Raw genomic sequence first — 23846 nt, forward strand, 5'->3', positions numbered from 1 at the left:
GACGACTGTCTAGCAAGTGTATATGCCCTCGCTATGCTCAGGTCTATAAATTTCATAGATTGATCCACTTGTTGTCTATCCAATGCATCTTCTGGGCCTGCATTCAATATTGATCTGATCCTTATCCTTAGACATGCCTCAATGATTCAATTCAGCCTATTGGTCAGCTAAATATACAGGCCAATGAAAACAATTGTAAATTTAAGTCCAATCTAAGTTGCTTAGCCCCTGGATTGTCTGTGTAAGCAATTTGTTTTGCTTGTAATTCACCTCTCTTGAAAATATAATGGTACCAGTCGGCATGATAACATGAAGTCTGATTTCTTAACTTAACATTCACCTTTTGTCAAGTTTATACTTATTACTTTAATTCAGCTTGATTGAATTGAAAGCAGACAGCTTAAAATACCACTTTAATTATGGAGTCTGTTTTCATGGTAGAACACAGTACTTGATTCCATTTGGAAAGGCCATGGGAAAGTACATGTCGGGAATTTTATAGACAATTTTTTGAGGGAAAAACATGGTATGGCCCTTAGGGAAATAAATGGATATCAACAATGGCAAAGAAGGGTAAAAAGCCCATGCTATAACTTGACAACTCTCACCTTGACCTTAAATGAGCTTAAGAGACAGGAGCCTTGTTATGGCAGGAAATAATTCAATGTCATAAATTAGTAATATAATTCTTCAAGCAGAATTATATTTTCATAGCAACAGGATGCCAATATTTATGTGGATAACATAAAACTATAATTGCAAATGATGATCTTGATTAATATTAATGAAACTCTTGCGTATCTTTACAAGAGCAAAATCAGTTTCACAATAAAAAAAAAATTAGATATATCAAGTGGTTTAGGATTATAAGGTAATATATATATAGCAAACGATGAACCTCTTATAAAAGAGGTCCAAGGTTCAAATTAAGCCACACAAGGGGCTACTGGTTTTATTGAACCCTTGAAAGTTTCAGAGTGAAAATCTTAAAGTTACATTTAATTTCAGAGCAATTTGTTTTAAAACATCTTAAAAAGATACACATATAAAACATAGAAAATTTCTTACCAGAAATATAACAAATTTTCCCCTTCATTTAATTTGCTTTATTAAGAAATACATGTGAACAGTCACAATTAACATTAAACCTCAGAATACCTTATTAAGCAGACAACCAACCACTTAGTAAAATGTTGACAACCACAATCAAGGGCAGTTATCAACTTTGACAATACATTGACCTAAGTGGTCGGTATTATGTATCACACAAGACAACAAGATAGTGGTGAATATTTTACTTCCTTAAATACTATCATCACAATGTAATAAAACCCATAGGTGGCAATATCAGTCACAGATGGAAATTTAAATTAAAATAAAAATAAAAATTAAAAACATCATGTTTATGAACCAGTCAATTATAGTATCAACACCCCTCCCCCCACCCCCCAGGTCCGGGGAATAGTGGTGACTTTGACTTTTGGTCCAGCCAAGCCCAGGTAAAATCCCTGCCCTGTGGGGATCAGGAACTGCTGGAAAAATCCCTGCCAAATGCCCCTGCACCCCAGGGACTCTAGGCATGGGCCATTCCCCACTATTTTTGGTGCCAAGACAAAACCAAACCACCGCATTCACTTGGCGATGTGGGGCCACCTTGAAGGTAAACACCCATTACCCTGGCAATCCCCGGTATAACCCCGGACTGGGGGGGGGGGCGTGACTGGTGCATTACCTTTACCAGATTCATAGTAAGAAAATAAAAATATCAAAATTAAAAACATCCTCTACCGATTTCAAAATATTTAAATGAACAAAAAATGTAAAACCACAGGTGGTAATATCAGTCACAGATGGTGAATTTTTTTTTTATAAACATCACATTTTTCTCCAAAAGATTCAAATAAACGCACTTATTTGTCATTTATATGATTATATCCAAAATATTTCACAATCCCCCATGGCTTCTACCACCTATGGCTTAAACAGTACATCAATTTATATCCTTGTGTACATTTTAGTTTGAAGTTTACACTTCACTCTCACAGATGGACAGTGTTGATATATTTTTAAAACAGTTGTCTGAAAATAAGATCATTTGATTGTAGAGTTTGATGCCTTCACATCCGTCATATAAGAAAACCCACAAAATAACATGTCTCAATTGTTTAAAAAACTGCCTATTTTTTTTTTTTTTCTTAAAGCATAAGTTAGTTTTTAGCCATAAAGCATCAATTTTCCAATGTATATATGAATAACTGCGATTTGATCTTTTGTCAGCAGTCTTATATCAGTGGTTTCCAGACATTAATGCAAAAACTGGCTTATTCCTAGACTAAAAAAAATAAGTGTTAAAATGGTCACTCTGTGCGAGTGCAGCTTTAAAAGAACAATAGTGTTATAATCAAACCACAGCCTGAAAATACCAACTTCAGGTTCTTCTTATTATCAGATGAGCAAGGGAAATAACTCATGGTATAGTTAGAGTAAGTCAGAGTAATAGAACATGATACATTCCTACATTATACTATGCAAGATATAAACATGTTTGCATTAGACGATCAAGGGGGGGATGTGGGGGGGGGGGTCCCCCCTAAATTGTTCTAGCTTACTTTTAATTTCATATGAGGAGAAAATAATTATTTAAAAAAGCCCAATATGCACCATTACCGACAAAAAATAAAGCAATAGTTATTTTTTTTTTTGAGCCCTCAAACTTCCCTGCCAACAATTTTCACCAAATTATCTTCGGTTCTGAGGGAGGGGCGCAAGTCACCAAAAGCTTACACCCCTAAGTTACGACCCCTCTAACGTCAGGTACTGGCCCGCCCCTAGTATATATTCTCCATTGTTCCCTTAAACTGTTTTAGGCAGCACAACAATTGCTTTTTGGCCAAATAATAACACCAAAATAGCTTGTTAAACGAATGTTTCTTGTTTTTCTAAGACGGTGTCGATCCTTGACCAAGCTAAAAAACATGGAACAGACAAATGTTACCATGAAACGGAATTGACACTTACCCCAGATTTTGGTACAAGTCCACAGAAATCATTTTTTTTTTTTATTTATAAACAAAAATTCTGTTACAAATATTTTTAAAAGCTTTTTGAACCGAATTAATTACACTTGTCATTAACGGAAAATACAATTTTTTTTTTTTTTAATTTTACAGGTAACATCTATGAAATATTTCCAAGTTTAAAGTGGAATTATTCATTATCATTATTATTTATGAATTCACAAACACATCTCTTCACATTCATTTTAGAAATGAGTTGAAAATCCACATACCACTTGAAGAAGGAACTTTTTGTCTGTCTTCACAATAGATAAACAATTGACAACAATAATTTAATCAGAACATTTTTAAAAATCATCATCTGATAATCCAGTACATCTCTCATCAAACTTTGTCTTAAACCCCACAAAATCTCAGTACAGACCATGTGACTGCATAAAAATAAAATATAAGAGAAATAAATACAATAACAGTATTAAAACACAGTTCAAATCGTGACAAAATTTCAAGAGGGTATGCATGTGTATAAATAATGTCTTTCCTTTTGCCTGGATGGGGGAGCCCCAATCCCGGCGTTTATTGTGTTTTTTCGCCCTCATATAATGAAGCCCAAATAAAGAGCTGTCATCTAATCTTGAAATTACCTTCAGACAACAAACTTAAATGAGCCTAGGGGAATCACCATTGGGTAAAATTCAGATATGGTTAGGTGAGGTGTAAAATATATTACAGCTACATTGCTTTAATGAAGTATTTGAAATAAAATAACTCAAGGATACTTGTCTTCCTACCTGAATTTGATGCGTTTTAATGAGTTGAATACCATCATTTTTGCGGATACCTTCACCAGCAGCAGAAAGCGTTCATTTTGTCACAGTTATCCGAAATTTCACCCACTTCGTGTGCAATAACCCTAAATTCCAAATCTATTTACTGATTTACATTGAAACCTGGAATTCTCTGCTGAGGCATCAATATACTAGACAGAATTTACATATAAACTATCTATCTCTATGACAACATTAAATTTTTACTATAAACAGCTGCATGAACACTGTTTTAATCTTTAAACACATAAAAAATCCCATGTGTTAAATAAATTGCTGCTCAAATATCAAACACATGCAGTTAATTTATGTTTTGATTTCCAAATCAATGCATCTAAATTTTGAAATGATAAACCAATTCCTATTTAGTATCAATTTTCAAATGGCACAAAGTATCACCTCTGTTTCGATTAAAAACCATTAGAATTACATTGAATAAAAGGTAACCATTTCACCTTTAAAGCATCTTTTAACATTTAAAGTATTCTTTAAGCATTTTAAGGATGACTTAAGAAAAATTGCATACAAAAAAACAGTGGAATTTAAGGTAATTGACCATTTTAGTGGTCAGTTAGTATTGTGATACTGACCACAGATTTATTTACAATGGTCACTTCATAACATGACATCAGGTTAACTGGGCATTGACTCCTCTTGTTATTATTATAAGTATCAAGTTTTTTGTTAAAAAAGATAAATTATGTGAAAATGTAAGCAATTAAAACATTAAATAGAAATGTCAATAAACCCTTTGAAAATGTTAGTGTATTTTTTTGTGAGTTTTATAACAAAATGTATTGGTACCATGGTTTAAGACCTTGTGATGTAAACAGCCATATTTGAACCTTATTTTAAAGGGACTAGACACCAGATGATACAACAGCAAGGAAAAAAAGAAAATTGTCAAAATCGTAGAAAGAATTGATATCGTTGTGTACAACCCAATTGAATCATAATTAATATCACACTACTTTCGACACGTATCTTTTGGAAGTTTTTGTGTATTTCTCCAATTCGAAAACTAACTTGGGTTGTCTTCCGACTAGTAAATACCACGTAAATTGTTAATTCAAAAATAGTGTCGGTTTATGTATCTTTGTTTTAAATGACATGACTTTCAAATGCTAAATTTACACACTAAAAACTGGGATTTAACCATTTTTCAATATTTTTAAACAGGTAGACTCAGCTGAGACAGTGACAAAATATTATTTTAAAGGGACTGTACACCAGATTGGCACCAAAAAAAGTTTTTTTCTGTAAGGAATCTCAGGACAATTATCTAACAGAATGCGTTACACTTTGATATCATAATTGTAAAAAAAGTACCAAAATGTAAAAAAAAATTGTGTCAGAGACCGGGTTCGAACCAGTGTGGCCAAAATTGTAGTCCAGCGTCGCATCCACTGAGCTACGAAGGCTCTAATTGGGTGACATAATTTAGCTAAACAACTACCTCGGTAATAACACTTGATTACACAGACTAGCCAATCACGCATAAGGAATGAATTCTACCTGGTAGACATACCCAGTTATCTTTTTTAATGGAAAAAAACGAAATAACTGCTAAACTTAAATCATATGGAGTACAGCCCCTTTAATCATGAAAAATGATGTATTATCAGTTTCATACTTGCATTAACAATTCTTGTCTTTTTTTTAGGAAATACTGTATTTGCCGGTTTTGGAACCATCATTCTGGTGTCTAGTCCCTTTAACATAACACATTCCATAACCTTAATATTAAACATAATTCTATATGTCTCATATATAATGTTGCAGTATACAAATTCACATTGCATGTATATTTATAGGAAAACATTAATATAATCATAACTGCAGGCATGGTAAACCTTTCCAAAATCAGTTTTGATACAAATAACGTTAGCTAGCTAGATTTCTATAAAAAAATCCCAAAGGAATATACGTTATGAGAAAACAGGGGAATCTGTTTCTATTAATGCATACAAAATAGAATTTCACATAAAATTTCAATGCAGCATGGGGTATATTCACACAAAAATCCATGAAGCAGAAATGTCGTCCCTTGCATGTCTCATGTAACAAGAGTACCCCAAGAAATAGGTCGAAAAATTGGTTATAATAAAATAATTTCTTATTGGAAGGCCATTTTGATCAATCATTAATTTCATAATTGAAACTGATTAATTTCAAAATGGAAGGAGATGTTAACAATATTTATCTAAATTTGTTATATACGGCCAAAATAAATTAATTGCTAGATTTTCATCAACTTTTTTTTTTAAAAGGGCATACATGCCATATCCCCCGGCGGGGGGAAAAATCCCCCAGAATTTCGATCCATCCCCCGGTCTCCCGGCGGGAGGTTTTTTACAGATTTTACATCAGGCAATAATGACAAAGTGAAACCACAGTATGTGAGTGAAACTAAAGGAAACCTTAACAACAAGTGATCAATTAATTTGAAGTAATGATCAAATGCAAAGAAATATTACTATTTTGAAAAAAGGAAGAAATTAATAATATTCATTCCATTGTCTTAGTATCTGAACGTCATCATAGCTGATAGTATTAAGCAGAGTTTTTTTAAAAGACTTTGGAGGAAGGTAAATTTAATTTACAGTATTACAGTATGACATGACAGTGTATCATAAGAATATGATAAATCATGACATAAAATAATTCTGTATAATGAAAAAGTTAGAGGTTTTCATAGCAAAATATATATGTGAATACATTTTTTCGTTCTTGCGTTTAAAAATACTTTGAAATTTTGCCGACTTAAACCTGCTAAAAAAATCCCCCTGAATACTACCAAAATCCCGCTAAATTTAAGCCTTTCTGAACAAATCCCCCTGAATGGTCTCCAGAAAATATGGCATGTATGAAAGAGGCAGGGGTGACATTTCTTTTCTTAGATGACTGTTTCACCACCTTTAAATATGTATTCATGCTCTATATCATTGCATAAGAGACTAAATACATCTGTTTTAGATGACCCAAGAACATGATTGTAACAATCCTCCTTTTTTACATGTGAATGTTATGCATCGACACTGCAGATGAATAACGCCTTTCTCGCACAATACCCGACTGATGCGCAAATACCACAACCTAGTTCAACATCTTATTTGAGCTGATAAAAAACTTCAGAGACAAGAGTGTTCATAACTTTGTCTCTGAGTTAAAACATTAACGCATTTTAGCTTGCCTGACTCACTTCTCACCAAGGCGTAACGGGTTCAATTCTTGGCCTGGACATATGTAATTTTGGTAAATTGTTACTGGACAAGTAGTTTTTTTTCCAGATTTTCAACTCGGGCTATCGTTAATTTCACCGAGAGTCATAAGTTTATATATTTTTCTACACAACTCCTTTGAAAAATGAAGTTTAAACTAAACCAAGGGGAATAACTTTATGTTGTTAAATTAAACACTTAAATCTGGTCCTCTTAATTGCTTTAAAAACGTTAATAGCAAAATACACCTCATATGAGATATGAGATACAGCTCATTGCTACTAAGTAAAATACGGATACAAATATAACAGGCCCTCATAATTAATTTATCCAGACATCTATATTATTAACCTATTGCAATGAACTATGATGAAGTGCTGCACTAATGATCACGGAACTTGTTGGCATTGACAATCAAGATTATAAATAACTGTATATAGCACTAGAAGCAGATATTGAGTTCTTGCACTAAGCTGCCGATATGTTTACATTGTTTCCATTATACATAGAAGAAAAACCAATCTCAGCTTTAAATTTCCCTTTTAACATTAAAAGAACACCTGTTTTCTCCCCTTATTAATTGTGCTCAGACATGAAACTTAACCCCTATTTTATTACCATCACTTCTTTCGACCAATGCTTTCTTACAAAGCACAAAATTGTCTATTACATGAAGGATTTGGGTAACCAAACTATTAACACTTTGACATTACTTTAGTTTAAACATTATATATTTTATAACGATTGTGAAGAAAGCTATGATAGCTTATACTAAGTCACTCTCATTGGCACGATGTTGGGTGAGAGTGTGGTCTTGTGTTGTGGGGGAAACTGGATTACCCGGAGAAAACCCACTTGTCCAGCTTGGTGACCACAAACCAAACTCACATGCTGACATTACTTTGAACAGCATAGACAAGATTTGCAGTCATATACTTAATTAAAGCAGCACTCTCAAAGATTTACCGTTTTCACAACTTTTTTTTTGTCTTGGAATAAGCCATTTTTTGTGTAAATATCTGCAAACCAGTGATATAACACTGCTGACAAAATATCAGATCACAGATTTTTATATTTCCGTTCGAAAATTAATGTTTTATGGCTAAAAGCGTTTCTAACAGTTTAAGAAAAATGCATAAAACATCATTTTTTTAACTTAAATATGAAAATATGCGATCCGATATTTTATCACTGGTTTCCATGCATTTTCACATAAATTGGCTGCTTCCAAGACAAAAAATAAAAAAGTTTTCAAAACGTTCAATCTGTGAGAGTGCAGCTTTAACACTCATAAAATAACAACAGTGGCAAACTGTCACAAGATGTACCCACCTAATTTTGTTTGTTTCTTCAAATAACTCTGAAGCCATTGAGTTATTTATTATGCCCGACAGAAAGCCCATGACTCTGTAATAAGTCATGTCTTAATATGTTTAAGATGGGCGTATAAAAATGTAAAACCTAATTCAATTTTTTATCTTTGAATTCGTTTTGTATAGTACTATCATCCTAATATAAGGCTACCAAACTAAATATCTAAATAACTTTGATCCAATTCAAACACTGCCGACATACAAGGCCACTTGAAACTCTCCTCTCACTCCCTCCAGAGGCTCAATGTTTGCAGTACTTTCAGACTTGTCATTTCACATCGCAATTAACGCTGTGGTGCCTTAGAAACTAAACATTATCGAGCTATGTTATCAATATGCGTAAAGCAATATCATATGTTATGAGGCAAGAAGGTGACCAGACATGGGATATTATGACACTGGGCAAAGAAAACATATTAGGTGAGAACGAAGCTCGAGTCCAAATATGGTTTCATGCTTTATTTATTTATCTGAAACTAGAAAAAGATGCCATTTTGGTATGATAAAAAGATTAATGACCCAATATGGATAAATATAAATATGAGGTCACCAGTGACCAGTTGTACTAAGTGACCAGTCCAGGACAAATGGCATTGCGTCATTCATGTTGTACTCCAAGTATGGTATTCTATATCCAACTTAAGTTATTCTTATGTTCACGCATGATTGACTTCATTCACTGTATTGGCCAGTTATTAATAACAAGTAATCCGATTAGCTACATCGTTCTTAGATTCTAATTAAGACGAATGTTGAATACCAGCCCAGGTGCGTGATTCATTAATCATCTTAGTCGTAAAGTGAAATAATCTTATTGTCATGTGTTCGTTATGTCACAGGGTGAGGAAAATGTGCAGCCAGACTGGGGCTCGAACCCGGGACCCCTGGCTGACAGGGCGAGTGCTCTACCGACTGAGCTACTGGACCGCTTACACATCACCTCACCACCTGTATTGGTATCGGTACCCTGACAGTTATATTTTTCTGTATATTTGTGTGTAATGAATTTTGGCTGGTATCAAAATTGAAAACAGAGTCAGGGAAATAAAAACAACAACAATTTGTTGTCATTGATGATGTCCCTATAGGTTTAATTTAAGATTTTGTAAATTACGGGTAAGATCTTTAAATGAAACAGGACCCAGGCCTTGTATATAAGAACGTAATATGAAGAATTTCAATTCCATTACATATCCGTATTACAAATTAAATTATTTTACTGGTAAATTGAAATAAAAACTGTTTTAAATGATGGATAAATTCCGGTTTTTATGGAAACCAATATTTAAACCACACAGTGGTGCTGATTCGAACTAGAAATGTGTCCATAGGACACAGATGCCCCCACTTCGATTTTTTGTCACAGAAAATAAGCCATAATGATTATTCAGGATAATCTGCACAAGGGCAAATCCTTTTCAAAAATTAGATCGGATAAGATATTTTTTAAGTATTGTTGGGAAATAAAGGGCCCTAACTCCTAAATGATTAAAGCGATTTCCATGGCTATCGAACTTGATCAAGGTATTATGGTCACAAACATGTGTTAAAAGTTTGGTGAGGATTGGACAAACAGTTTTCAAGAATTAGATCGGAAACAATCTTCGGGACGTATTTTTCAAGTCTTTTTTGCAAATAAAGGGCCGTAACTCCTAAATGACAAAAGCGATTTCCATGGCTATCGAACTTGATCAAGATATTATGGTCACAATCATGTATGTAAAGTTTGGTGAGGATTGGACACATACTTTTCAAGAATTAGATTGGAAACATATATTTTTGAAGTATTTTTGGCAAAAAAGGGCCGTAACTCCTAAATGACTAAAGCGATTTCCATGACTATCGAACTTGATCAAGATATTATGGTCACAAACATGTGTTTAAAGTTTGGTGAGGATTGGACAAACGGTTTTCAAGAATTAGATCGGAAACAATCTTCGGGACGTACGTACGTACAGACAGACAGACGTACGTACGGACAAGGGCAACCCTATATGCCGCCACTTTGTGGGGGCATAAAAAGTGATCATACAATAGGAATGTTGTGAAGATGCATTCTTCTTTCTATTTGGCCATATATGGTATCATATGTACCCGTACTGAAATAGGAAGCAATCCCTGGGGGGGGGGGGGGGGGCTCTGATTTCTGTGTTTTCTTCCTCATATTGTTTTCACAGGAACCTGATAGCGAAGCTTTTTTGGCACAGGCATGTGGCAACTGACATATGAGAAACGATGCACCTGATGATTTGCCCGACCAGCGTCTAGGATGTTTCAGTCATGGGGGTTGTTTCAATAAAAATCAAATTTAGTCAATAAATGAAATTAACTTAAGTGTCACACTTTCATGATTCTGTCGCATATTTGTGTGAATAAAACCTATATGAAAGTGTACATAAAGTTGAGAAAAAATAAATTGTGACTTTTACACAGATTTAAATAATTATTTAATTTATTAAAATCGTTATTCAATGTCAGTCTTTTAACCGCAAAGTCATCATGAAAAGATAAGTTCATTCCTTTAAAGTTACTAAATAAAAATAAAAGATAAAGTGAAGATCTAAAGAAAATAATATGTCATTTTCCACAGATAATCTATTTTCAATTTTGATATAATGCAATACAGACACAATACAGTGTTGAATTATCGAGATTTATCAGGACACTACTTTTGCGAATAATATCTAACCAAATTACCTTCAATGACTCTCAATCACTCTTCAAGATTCTTGTCAGTGGACCTCATAACACATGATGGTAGCCTGAAAAAGGAAATGATCAAATTTCAACTTTGCATTAAAGTATTTTTTTTCTGTAATGAATCTCAGGACGATTATTTAATAGAATGTGTTACGCTTTGATATCATAATTGTAAAACAAGTACCAAAATGTAAAAAAAAAAGTGTCGGAGACCGGGTTCGAACCCAAGTCGCCAAAATTGCAGTTGAGCGCTGTATCCACTGAGCTACGAAGGATTATTCTAAACGAGTGGTATATTTAAGCTATATACCTAACTTGGTGTTATCACGTGATAACATCGACTAGCCAATCACGCATAAGGAATGAATTCTACTAGGTAGACATACCCAGTACACTTTTTTAATGGAAAAATATGAAATAACTGCTAAACTTAAATAAATTGTAAACTATGTGGTCATCTGGTGCACAGTCCCTTTAAAGTCGAGTATACAGTAGCATTTGAAAAGGATCTAAATAGTGTTCAGAAACTTAAAATTAAAATCATCTGCGTCATCAAGATGTTCAAGCTGTTACATGCATCTCGTGTGCTCTATTAAAGCAAACATTAAAGGACAAAACTTATTTAAAAAAAAAAATATGTAACAATTACGTGATTTTTATCATGGTACCCATTTGATCAAATCCAACCATAGGGGTTTTCTTGATTTTTTTACCCTATAATATTTAAGGTTAAAAATATTGAAGAGATTTTTTTTATCCCATGTGAATCTAACCACACATTATCCAAAAAATGTTTTCTTATTTTTGTTCATTTTTCTTATTATTTTTTTCACTTTAATTAAAAAAAATATTTATGTGATTTATTGTTTCCTTAACTTCTTACCTTGCTATATTATTCTTTTTTTTTTCAGAAACGATTTATATTTGAACACATTAAAAAACTGCAGCAAATGAACCTTTTTTAAGGTTTACAATGATTACAATGTTAAATGCTTGTACATGTCACGTCATATAATTTAAGCAATTTACAACGAATGCTTAAAGATAAGAAACTTTTTTGCTTAGCCAGTTGTCATAACCTACTGTCAATGAAGAATAAATAAAAGAAATATCACGCTATGCGCTTAAAAGCAAAATGACACTACACTTACATTGTAATTATGAGAATGTAATAGTATCCATTAACATATATAGACTGTATTATAATTCACTAAATCGCAGATTAAGCAAATACAAAGTAAACAAATAAACACTTGGTTTACACTATCTCCAAATACATTAAGGTTTGAACTTATTCATTAACTTCCGTATTGCCGCAATAAAAAAATCTAAAAATCTACACTTGAAATTTGCATAAGTTGAATTGAAGCTATACGCATTCTTTTTCCATTCGCATTCATTTAGTTCAAGGTTGTGTAATTTTATTGCGGGCAATTGTGACTAAATTGGTTTAGATCTAATTTAAAAGTATAAAGACTACACAATGTCAAAATAAAACAAGTTTTGATGTAATGAATGTTTAACATTTTCGAATTCAATTAACTTGTAACAATGGACAAACACTTACATTAAAGGGATTTAACACCAAAATGATACTATTGATAGAAAAAAAATTGTCAAAAATTTACATGAAAATGATACAGGTGTGTGCAACGTTTTGAAACTTTCTTATTGATAATTCCAAAAAACAATAAAACCAAATACACTTTTTGGAATTACAGTCATTAGGACCTTGGGAAATATTCAAAATAACAAAAGTAGGATACAACAAATTACAAAGCATATCTAACTTAACCCAAAATAATTGTATAAAGTTCAACAAAATCAGAATATCGAGCTAAAAGAGTTTGACATAGCAAATTTCGACTGTTTATAAACTGTGCATACAGTTAGAATGATTAAGGAAAAAAAATAATCTAAAATTTTATCATAATGTGATCTAATCACCTTAGAATACATTATGATGAGTGACATGATGATGACGTTACAAATTCCAGATTTGCAAATTCTCTGAAAATTTTGAATTGTTATCATGCTCAGTTATAAAATGATTATAAATCGTTGGTCCATAATTATAATAAATTCCCCATAAAGAAGTCCTTAAGCAGTTCAATTCAGGCATACTATTAAAGTAAATAAATCAGCTTTAGTTTAATACAATGACATAAGTTAAAACTTTAACCTCCTGTCAAGTTCTTTATAGCTTGTTATTTTGTTCTGTTATAAAAAGAATAAATGCTTATGGTAATTTAAAAATTAAATGTGCATTGTATGCGATGGTTTATATTAGTGCTGTTTATGCTTACATGCGATTATGAAAAAGAAAAAAATTGTTGATGCATACATGCCATATTTCTGAGAGGATTCCCAGGGGTTTTTGGTCTGAATTCCAGGGGATTTTGATATAAGACCAGGGGAGTTTTACGCAGGAAAATTTAGCGCAATATCGACATTCATAATATAAGACTAAATACAGAAATCTGAATGAGTATTTACTCAAATTTATTTATTGCTCTTATATATGTATGGTACAAACAAGATAAGAATAAATAATATATAATATAATCATCATCATTTCAATTCATAGCATAAATATATTAATACATCAGCATTATATAAAAAAAATAAGATATTGTGGATTAACATCACTAGAATGTTTATAAACTTTACTTAAGCACATTCACTTATGTAAATTCTAATAGCACTGAGCAAGATAATAAAATCTTTTCACTATTAATTTTATCATTCATGCATGATGAAATACTTCCAGTAACACACTATAATTACAACCATGTGTGGACTTAAAAAAAATTAAGTCAACATGGCTTTTGATAAAACAAAAAATTACAGATAGTGTGTTCATTGAATTTTACATTCATTATATTATGGATGCTTTCCATGGTCAACCTTGAGCTATATTTTTGAAAAAATAATAATAAATAAAAAATATTTTCATTTGAATTCCAGGGGATTTTGATCCCCTGCTGGGGAAGAGGGTGGATGTGTCAGAATTCCGGGGGGATTTTTACAAGGGATTGATTAAGCATGTTTATTGACGTGTTTGGCATCTTTCTTTATAACTGATGGCCCCTCGGGATGGCCCGACCCCATGGTCCCTATACGGGGCATAATTCATGATTTCAATTATTGCATTATAATGGTGATAAATATTGGTTAAAGACTTTTACGGATAAAATGCAGTAACAAAACAATTGTTTTGTAAATAGGAATGTAGATACACTATTAGTGTTGGGACTCGGCCAGAAAAATTACTATCGATAATCGGTTTATGAAACTGATCAATAATCGATTATTAATCGATTTAATTATTATTCAATTATCTTTGGACATTTAAGGCATACAGATAAAATACAGTACACTCAACGAGTTAGACCCACTTTCCTCGCTCACTCCGAGGGATAAAGTCGATGATTGCGGATTTCCTTCGAGGGTAAAACTGTTGCCCTCGCTTAAATCCCCCTGAGTTCCTCCGAGTGGCTGGCTTACCGCCGAGTTTAATATGAACGATAGCGTTGAGAATCGTCCGATTTTATGATCCCGCGGCAGAAATTCGAGTCTAATCAGATAAGCAAGAAATCATTCTTGTTTAAAAGTTATTTATTTTTATGCTTATACACATTGTTAAGCGTAAAAGATTCTTACATGTACCAACGTTTAATTTGTATTTGTGTCCGTAAACGCCAATTGAATATTGTCTTGAATAATAAACATTGAATCATTAAAGTGATGCCATTAATTTTATTGCATCATAAAGCAGCCCACTAATAAACACTTTTCTGAACCATGACCTCTGATGTTAAGCGCGAAATCAATACAATGTAGAATATACTATTTATTATTGGTGATTAAAAATAGCTATGACATTTAATGGAATTTTCCACAGAAAACGAGGCAAGAAGGCCTTCAAAACCATGCGCTGTGACATTTGAACACGCGTTTGACCTGCTGATTTTCCGAAAATGTGTAACCTAGCCTTTCTCGGATGAAATGTGTTTATCAATGTATTCTGTCATTAGCAAAAACACGTTTTATTAAAGATGCATGTGCAACTAGTGAAATACGACTGCATTCTTGTGGTAAGCTAACTTCATGCAAAATGGGCAGAGGAAAAAGAATAATAGCAATTTACTGGAGCTGTCGTTATCGGTTGAAAAATTTAATAAAAACTAAAATAACTTTAGCGTAGATTCTTATCAAGTGTCCGCAGAGTTAACCCCTCCGCAAGGAGTGCCGAGTTCGTTATTCTTCGGTCAATGATCACCCTCCGAGGGCCTTTAATTCAAACTCCGAGGAACGTGGACAGTTGATAAAATCATTGTGTTGGCCGTGATAGCGAAAATCCGCGGAGGGAAACAGAAAGTGGGTGTAACTCGTTGAGTGTACTGTACATGCAACCGTTTTAAGCACCAATGTTCCCTTACAATATTGTTTGTACATTTCTTTGTATAAATTACATTATTTATTCAGAACGCAACTGTCCTTTAGAGTTTACAAGTTACTATTACAGAACAGGAGACCACAAAATTTTTGTCTTACATTTAGTATTGTATACATGTGTAAAATAAACACAAAGAAAGATATCAATTTCTTTTTAATAATCAGTCAGTAATAAGTAAAACAAGCAGTTGAATATGCTATTTGTTTTGGGTGGATGCAAAAAGGTTCTAAGTGATATTAAATATAGAAGAAGATAGAACCTTTTCGCTTTCACCCCTCATTATGCTTTCAGAAAACTGAGAAAACTAAATTTTTACATGGTGAGAAGTAAACGGTAAAATGTTTTAAAAATCACTTTAAAACCACAAACATGAGATTAGTTGAGAACCAATCCTTTAGCAGTTAAATTACAAAGAAAATTTGTAATATTTACTGTAGTGACAATCTGACTTGATAAGAATATGACTAGATAACTTAACATAGTAACACCTTAATTAACATTCCAATCTAAACTAGCATTAACCAGAAAAAGAAAATAAGTCGGTAGCAGTTATGTCCCTTGTTTCTATAATAAATTGTTCAAATTTCACTATGGATTGTCGGCGACATAGGCCTTTACGATCAATTGTCGACTATAATCGATCATCTGCACAACACTAGCCACTATCATTTTAACTAATTAACTTAAAAATGAAAATGGCTTGCTTCAGTGAGTGCATTATTTCTACCTCATTTAAACACCAGAGGTAAATCTTTCATCCAAGGCAATTTTTAAAGCTGCTTGTGAAATATTACTTATGGTGCTCACCCATAAAAATATATTGATATCTTTTACCAGACCAAGCATTACCTCCAATAAAAATCATATGGCTCAGTGTATTCTAGTAACAGCATGTATACTCTATTTTGGCTATTGTAAATTAATATTTTCTCCAATAGAAGACATTTTACCTTGTATGTATTTCTTTAGACCTAACGGTCAATGTTAATCCGAGAAAGTGCAAGCATTTATTTCCAACGGGGTCCTTTTTTGTTTTTATGCTGAATGGAAGCACATGGAAGAGACAGATGTGGGATACAAGAAAGTTGAGTGTGATTATCTAGCGCTTTTAAAGACATCAAATATGGAAAATGGATTTTAAGTATCTTCCATGGGCGCTTGTGTAAGATAGGTTTATCCCAACTGCGAGCGTATAGTGTTTTGCAGAAACAAGGTTTACCTCAGTGAAACAAAATAAAGTTAAAATGTATTTTTTCGCTGGATCTGTTTTATGAGTAGTGCAAATTATTTGCGTATAGATATGTGATAATTCGTGGTTGTCATGGATATGTGCGCAGTGATTCAGATTATGTAAATAGTTAAATCGTTTTTTAAATAGTTCTGAAGAGAGTGCAGCATTATTTCTTAAATGCAGCGTGAAAACTTTTTTTGGTGCCATTTGAAGTGAGAAATAATCAATTTGGATTTTAAATATTGCCACAAAACGATGCTTCCATAATGCCACAGACGACAGTCTTCAACAAGGGAGGTAATTACAATGTGATGACCATTAAAAAGTTCCATACAGGTACTTGTTTTCTCTTTGCTTGTGGGCAAGATCAGGATTTCCAGCATGGCTAAATGATTGGTTCTACTTACATGTAGGTGGAAGAAAAATATATAGGGTAAGCAATGGGGCCATAATTCAGCCCCCAAGTCACTAAAAAGGCAGCCTTGAGACCGGAAACAAACAGTTGCATATTTTAATTCGGTTAAGATTAAATTCAAGGATGCGATTCAGAGATAAAACACTTCCTCATTTAAAAGTAAACAGTGTATTAAACACACATTACCATAAGCGTTCTAATATTTCATGCAGAGAATGACTTAAATATTAAAACTGAAAAGGATATAAACATTATCATGTTTACTGTTACTGTAGTTAAGTTATTCTGAACGGAAAATAGGTTATTATAAATATGATAGCAAACTTTTATTGCAAGTGTTTGCTTGCGTCATCAAATTCCCCCATTCAGGATTTTATTAACAGACATTACATTTCTAAATGATAAACAAGCAAGTGTTAGAGTCAAATGACACTTGTCAAAGAAGCCAGAAACTAAATACATACATATAAATATGTCCAGCAGCATCAGCAGCAACAACAACAACATCTTCACATTCAAAGATTAATGGTGTGTGAAACTGTTGCCAGTTTATCAACTGAGTATAATTAAAACATAATGAGATGATTGTTCAAAACTTAAAGTTAATGTCAACATTGTAAACAGCATCATTGTTAACTATGTCAAAATTGTAAACAGTGTCATTGTTAACTACGCAAATACTGTAACAGCATCATTGTTAACTATGTCAAATTGTAAACAGCATCATTGTTAACTATGTCAAATTTTAAACAGCATCATTGTTAACTATGTCAACATTGTAAACATCATCATTGTTAACTACATCAACATTGTAACAGCATCATTGTTAACTATGTCAACATTGTAAACATCATCATTGTTAACTACATCAACATTGTAACAGCATCATTGTAAACTACGTCAACACTGTAACAGCATCATTGTTAACGTTGTCAACATTTTTAACGTCATCATTGTTAACTATGTCAAAATTGTAAACATCATCATTGTTAACTATGTCAACATTGTAACAGCATCATTGTTAACTATGTCAATATTGTAAACAGCATCATTGTTAACTACGTCAACATTGTAACAGCATCATTGTTAACTACGTAAATACTGTAACAGCATCATTGTTAACTACGTCAATATTGTAAACATCATCATTGTTAACTACGTCAACATTGTAAACAGCATCATTGTTAACTATGTCAACATTGTAACAGCATAATTGTTAACTACGTCAATATTGTAAACAGCATCATTGTTAACTACGTCAACATTGTAAACAACATCATTGTTAACTATGTCAACATTGTAAAAAGCATCATTGTTAACTAAAAACTCTTTGTAACAGGCTTACTATTTAGATAAAACATGATGGGCAGCTGAAACAGATCCCTTGAAAATTGTACGAAATACTCTAGACCACAAATGTGTCCATTAAGTTACAGGTCTGTAAATATTTAAAAGTTAACAACAATGACATAAACAGAGTTTATGAGGCATACTTAGCAAATATTTTAATTTTCTCAGAAATGGATTTAAAAGATCTTGTTATATGTAATTATATTAAAAATAGGATGTTCACTGAAATACAATGACAATGACAACCTTCCATTTTCAATAAAATACCAGTATGTCCAAAATCTGACTCAAAGTTATCAATGTGATGTGTTGTTAACACAAACTTGTCTCAAGCTTGCCAAGAGCACAATGCTCATCATGCATGAAGGCGTAAAGCCCCTTTTTTGGTTAAACAGTAAAAAAGTGCAGTCTCCACATTCACATTTCAGGGGCGTAGCTTTGGGAGGGGTCCTGGGGCATGCCCCCTCAGAAAATTTTGAAAACCATGATGCAATCTAGTACATTCTTGGCATTCTGAGGTACTTCATTTAATAGTGGAAATGGACAGTTTTAGGATTTTGTAGTCAAGTACACATACTGCAACTTTGGCTGATTTGTTTTGTCAGAATCATGTGGATTCACCAGCTTACTCATGAATAGGCAGCTACGCGCCTGCTTTTTATATCTGCTTGTCCAGTTTGACAAGATCTTAGTAAATTTTGAGTGCCCTGGTGTGGTATTCAATATTGGTCTAACCTGGACCTAAAAACAATGTACCCAATTGGGTCGGGTGTTATAAATAACACACCGTTCCTATGAATGATCTAAATGATGCATATTATAAAAATAAGATTAACTTAATTTGCATATTGAATACCAACCGTTGTCATTAATTTACTTGCCCCAAATAATGTACCATAATTTACTGTTTTAACACATAAAGGCACTGTTTGTACATGCTGTAAATTTGTTCTTAAGAAATAAATAATATATCTGTTTACAAATGACAATATCAATCTTTTTTTCAAGCGTCAAGCACAACAAAAATAATGCTTCATTTTACATCTTATCTTGAGTAGGTGTTAGAAGTAGGTAATCTTTTTTTAAGATAACAAACAGGGGCCGTATTCAATAAGCATCTCAGTGAATATTTTCATCTTTTCAATTTCGTAATTTTTAACATCAAATATTTTAAATACCCGCTACTTTTCATCTGATTTATTCATATGGATAGGGATATATTGTTTGGATAATTTTCTTGCTTATTTTCATGTTTTTGGTGTACAAATATTGTTCGTTTTCTTAAATGTGGTTACATGCAAAACCTTAACAAGAGATTCTATGTTGAATAATAAAGGGCAATTATTTTGCATTAAATGCAAACTAGAGTTATCTAACTTTGTTAATTTAGTAGGTTGGATGGTAAAGTACCATTGTGTAAAGTCTCCATGCAATACCTCAAGTAGTTGCTGAGATATTAACCTATGTGTGCTTGCATGCAAAACCTTAACACAGGTGTGATGCCAATGCCAACGCCAACGCTGACGCTTGGGTGAGTAGTATAGCTCTCCTTATTCTTCATATAATTGAGCTAAAAAGGCCTGTAATTCATGGACTTGACCTTGAACTTAAAACTTTGAACTTTTATTTAAAACTCATGGCTATTACAGGCATATAGAACTAACAAACAAAATGCAATAAAAAGATATATATATAAAATACAAAAATGCAATAAAGAACAACTGATACACAAAACATACTAAAAACATAAATTTTTCGTCAATACTATAACAAGATATATAAATAAACATGAAAAATGACATAAATATTTTGCATAAGATAGGTGAAAAAAAAGGACGGAAGTTGGAACACTAACAGAATTATATTTTATATTAGAAGAGAATACTTTGAATGAATTTAGCTAATCATATTATAGTAGAGATGTCAGGCTACACATAAGCTTCTTGAACTATAATGTGTTTGGATCTTGTCAGATAGTAATATTTATTAATAAACATATTCCTATCTGCATAAAAAACCATCTTAATGTAATGGAACTCAACACCATTGTCATTTATATCCCATAATGTACACTTTCTTAAGGACCTATCAATATAAATATAACGACCACACACAATTGGAATAAAACTGTTCAAACATATCTTTAAAAAGCCTAATTTCAATGACTGCTTTAATATGTTCATTTTTACAATTGTGAAACAAGATTTTAGAACAATATACAGAGAAACTGCGTTCCCTCAAACAAGTGGTGGTTCGAGAACCGGCGTTCCCTTGAGGTCAGAGCTTGGTCCCAAGCTTTTTTCCTTCTATTTTCATATAAAATATACACACGCTGCATCGAAACCTAATTATGTCGAGCAGTTGAGCAATATCCTAGGTCCCAAGTACACAAATCGTGCACAAAACCTTATGGCTCCATCGAGGACATAATTTCACACTTTTTCCAAAATAAACAAACAATTCCTAGGTGTTAAAATTTTTGCAAGTTGTAAAAATTGCAATGACAGTTGAAAGGCAATTTGATAAGGTGTGAAAAACCATTTTTCACTGTTAATGCATGACCGATATTAGTTGATATGGGCATTTGAGATGATAATTATGAGAAGTTAATGACGAGAAGTTAATGCTTTAGATGTGGTCAGAAGGCTCTTTGAATTCACTGCCCGTGCTGACCGTGATCTTCAGACTCTCTGTACGCTCTCACGTCATAAAACGATTGAACAGTTTCGCGAAACCGACAAGATGCGCCAATCAACAATCCTTGTATTTGCAAAACTTAAATCTGACTAAAGCTACACTGAAAGATATTTCATATCAAACTGGAAAATTGAAAATCGGGTCGTTCGAAACATCGGTTCCCTCGAGGTTTTGGCTCAGTCCCTCGAGCGATCGCAGTTTTACTGTATCTAGCTTGGCACAATATAACACCAGCTTGTGGAATTGTAAGGTGATGGGAACAGGTCTACATGAAGGAAATCTACTTTTCAGCCTTTGAGACCTGTGAAAAACCAAATTATTTATCTCACTCCAAAATACAACCAGTACCACCTTGAATTGGAAGTTGGCTGACTAATGGCACTTGTGAGAGAGGTAAGTGTGATATCCAATGTGATAACCAGAAAACTTAAACTCTATGAGTGTGCATGAGTCATGTTTCAAAGGAAAACTTGAGAGGAAAAGGGTGACAGGCTGGAACCCATGAACAGCATTCCACAAGCACGATGTATTAACAGGTTATCCTAAATGGGTGGCTGGTTCTTATATCAACAAACGCGAAATTGCTACCCCAAATATCCTTTATCCAACTCTTGCATTTTACTGTACACCCAGTATTGGACTGGAACCCATGACTTCCAGAACACTTGCACGACGCTGTATCTGACTTGAGCTGAACGTGCTGACTGACTTATTACAGCAACACACAACATTGAACTTGTGTTAAAACACCGATTCAGAATCATGGTAGTGATATCATCGTAAAAAGGCCTAACAAAACATAATTGAGGGAATTGAATAGGTCTACATAATAAAATTAGTTTGTATCTTACCAAATATTTTTAAATGTGGAGCTGTCATTTACTGTTTGTTGTTTATTTTGCAAATATGCAGACAATTGTTTCTTTGTTTTGGTTGACTAGGAAGTGAACACTTGCGATGGTTTCGCAAAAGTTTTTCAGTAATCAAATTTGTAATTGTAGCATACAATTTAAGTATTATCATTTTAATTGACAAAATATTTAATAAAAAAGTGAAATTCCAGGCTTTTGTGGATAATTTATGTAAAAAACTTGATTTCGAAACTACCAATAACTATGGGTAGATTTGGTTACATACCACTGATTTCAATCAATTATCACACACAGTCACCTCCCCTTATATATACTGCACAGAAGCTGGGCTGGGACCAATGACGGCAGAACACTTGAACGACGCTCTATCTGACTTGGGCTTAACGTGCTGACACTTATTACAGCAACACTAAACATTAAACTGTTAAACACAGATTCAGAATCATGGTAGTGGTATCATCGAAAAAAGGCCTAACAAAACATAATTGAGGGATTTGAACTACACGGAGTCGATAACGAGTCAATGGATACAATCTCCTTTAAATTAAAATTAGTTTGATTAAGTCAATTAAGTTTGATTAATCCTCTGTAAGGTTTTTTTTTATACATAAATATTTTATCAATTTGATCATACGTACAGCATCAAGGTTTGATTTGATTTTATAATCGTAGCATCAAGAAAAGTATTCCGATACAATTAACACGGCGCTAGTCATCATGCAACCAATCATTTGACCAAGAAATATATTACATTTTATCAATAAACTCGAAAGCATTGTTTTCTGATTGAAATCTAATAATGTTACCCCTGAAAAAAGTAATAAGGGGAGATAAATGTTGAAATAAGCGCCACCGAATTCAAATTATTGAGCTGTGTATAATTTTACATCTATCAACGTTTAAAATTTAAATCAGTTCTTTCCAGTTCTTATGACAAACTTTGTTTCAGGTTTAACAAAGCACAAGGGGAGATAACTTTGCACAATTTGTCAAAGAATAAAGCTTCAAGTACTGTGCACAACCTAAAATTGCCAACATTCAATTCCTTCTTGTTGTTTCCCAGTCAGAAAGGTAATTTACACTTTAGGAAGTTTAAAGTATTTATAGTACAAGGGGAGATAACTCCACAACAAAGTGACCAATAGTTAGAATTGTTATGCAGGGTGCCATTTAAAAACAAGTTTTTTCATCTACATGTATAAATGTTCAAAGATTCAATTCTCCTTTAAGCAGATATCACATTATGACCTGGACAATGTTTACATTATCAAAAAAAATAAACAAAGGGAGATAACTTTGCAACTAGCAAGTGCCTAGCAGTTTTGTCAGGAGCACAACTTTGCATTGCCATATATCTATGTTTCAAGTTTCAACCAACTTCTCCAAATAGTTTCTTTGAGGTCTGCTACAGACAAAAATTGGTTGAATAATTATAAAAATACTGACAAAACCAGTCATGTCTTCCTTCAGAGAACTTGAGAAGGGGAGGCAAAATAATAGCTCATAGTTTTATTAGCTAATGGATTACTTTGACCTCAGAGAGAGTGACAAACAACCTTTGACATGTGACAAGGCAGAGTGTGGCTCCCAATCGCATCATATTAATTTCTTTCTTTAGGCCATAAGTATTCTTTGCAATAAAATAAAACAAGAAATTGATTATTATGCAATTTATTTATCTCTC

General features: G+C 33.0%; 1 protein-coding gene across 1 annotated transcript in view; it reads right to left on the reverse strand.

The window, feature by feature from the left end:
• The window catches only part of LOC128219345 (phosphatidylinositol 3,4,5-trisphosphate 5-phosphatase 2B-like), a 48888-nt gene extending 36718 nt beyond the window's left edge, over positions 1–12170 (reverse strand). Inside the window, exons 1-2 of the mRNA XM_052927154.1 lie at positions 12022–12170; positions 11136–11200 (exon numbers count right to left, since the gene is read on the reverse strand). The gene's annotated coding sequence lies outside the window, so the exon portion shown is untranslated. The remainder of the gene's footprint in view (positions 1–11135; positions 11201–12021) is intronic.
• Between the last annotated feature and the right edge of the window lie 11676 nt (positions 12171–23846).

Source organism: Mya arenaria, chromosome 15 (assembly GCF_026914265.1).
Source record: "Mya arenaria isolate MELC-2E11 chromosome 15, ASM2691426v1".
Taxonomy (NCBI): domain Eukaryota; kingdom Metazoa; phylum Mollusca; class Bivalvia; order Myida; family Myidae; genus Mya; species Mya arenaria.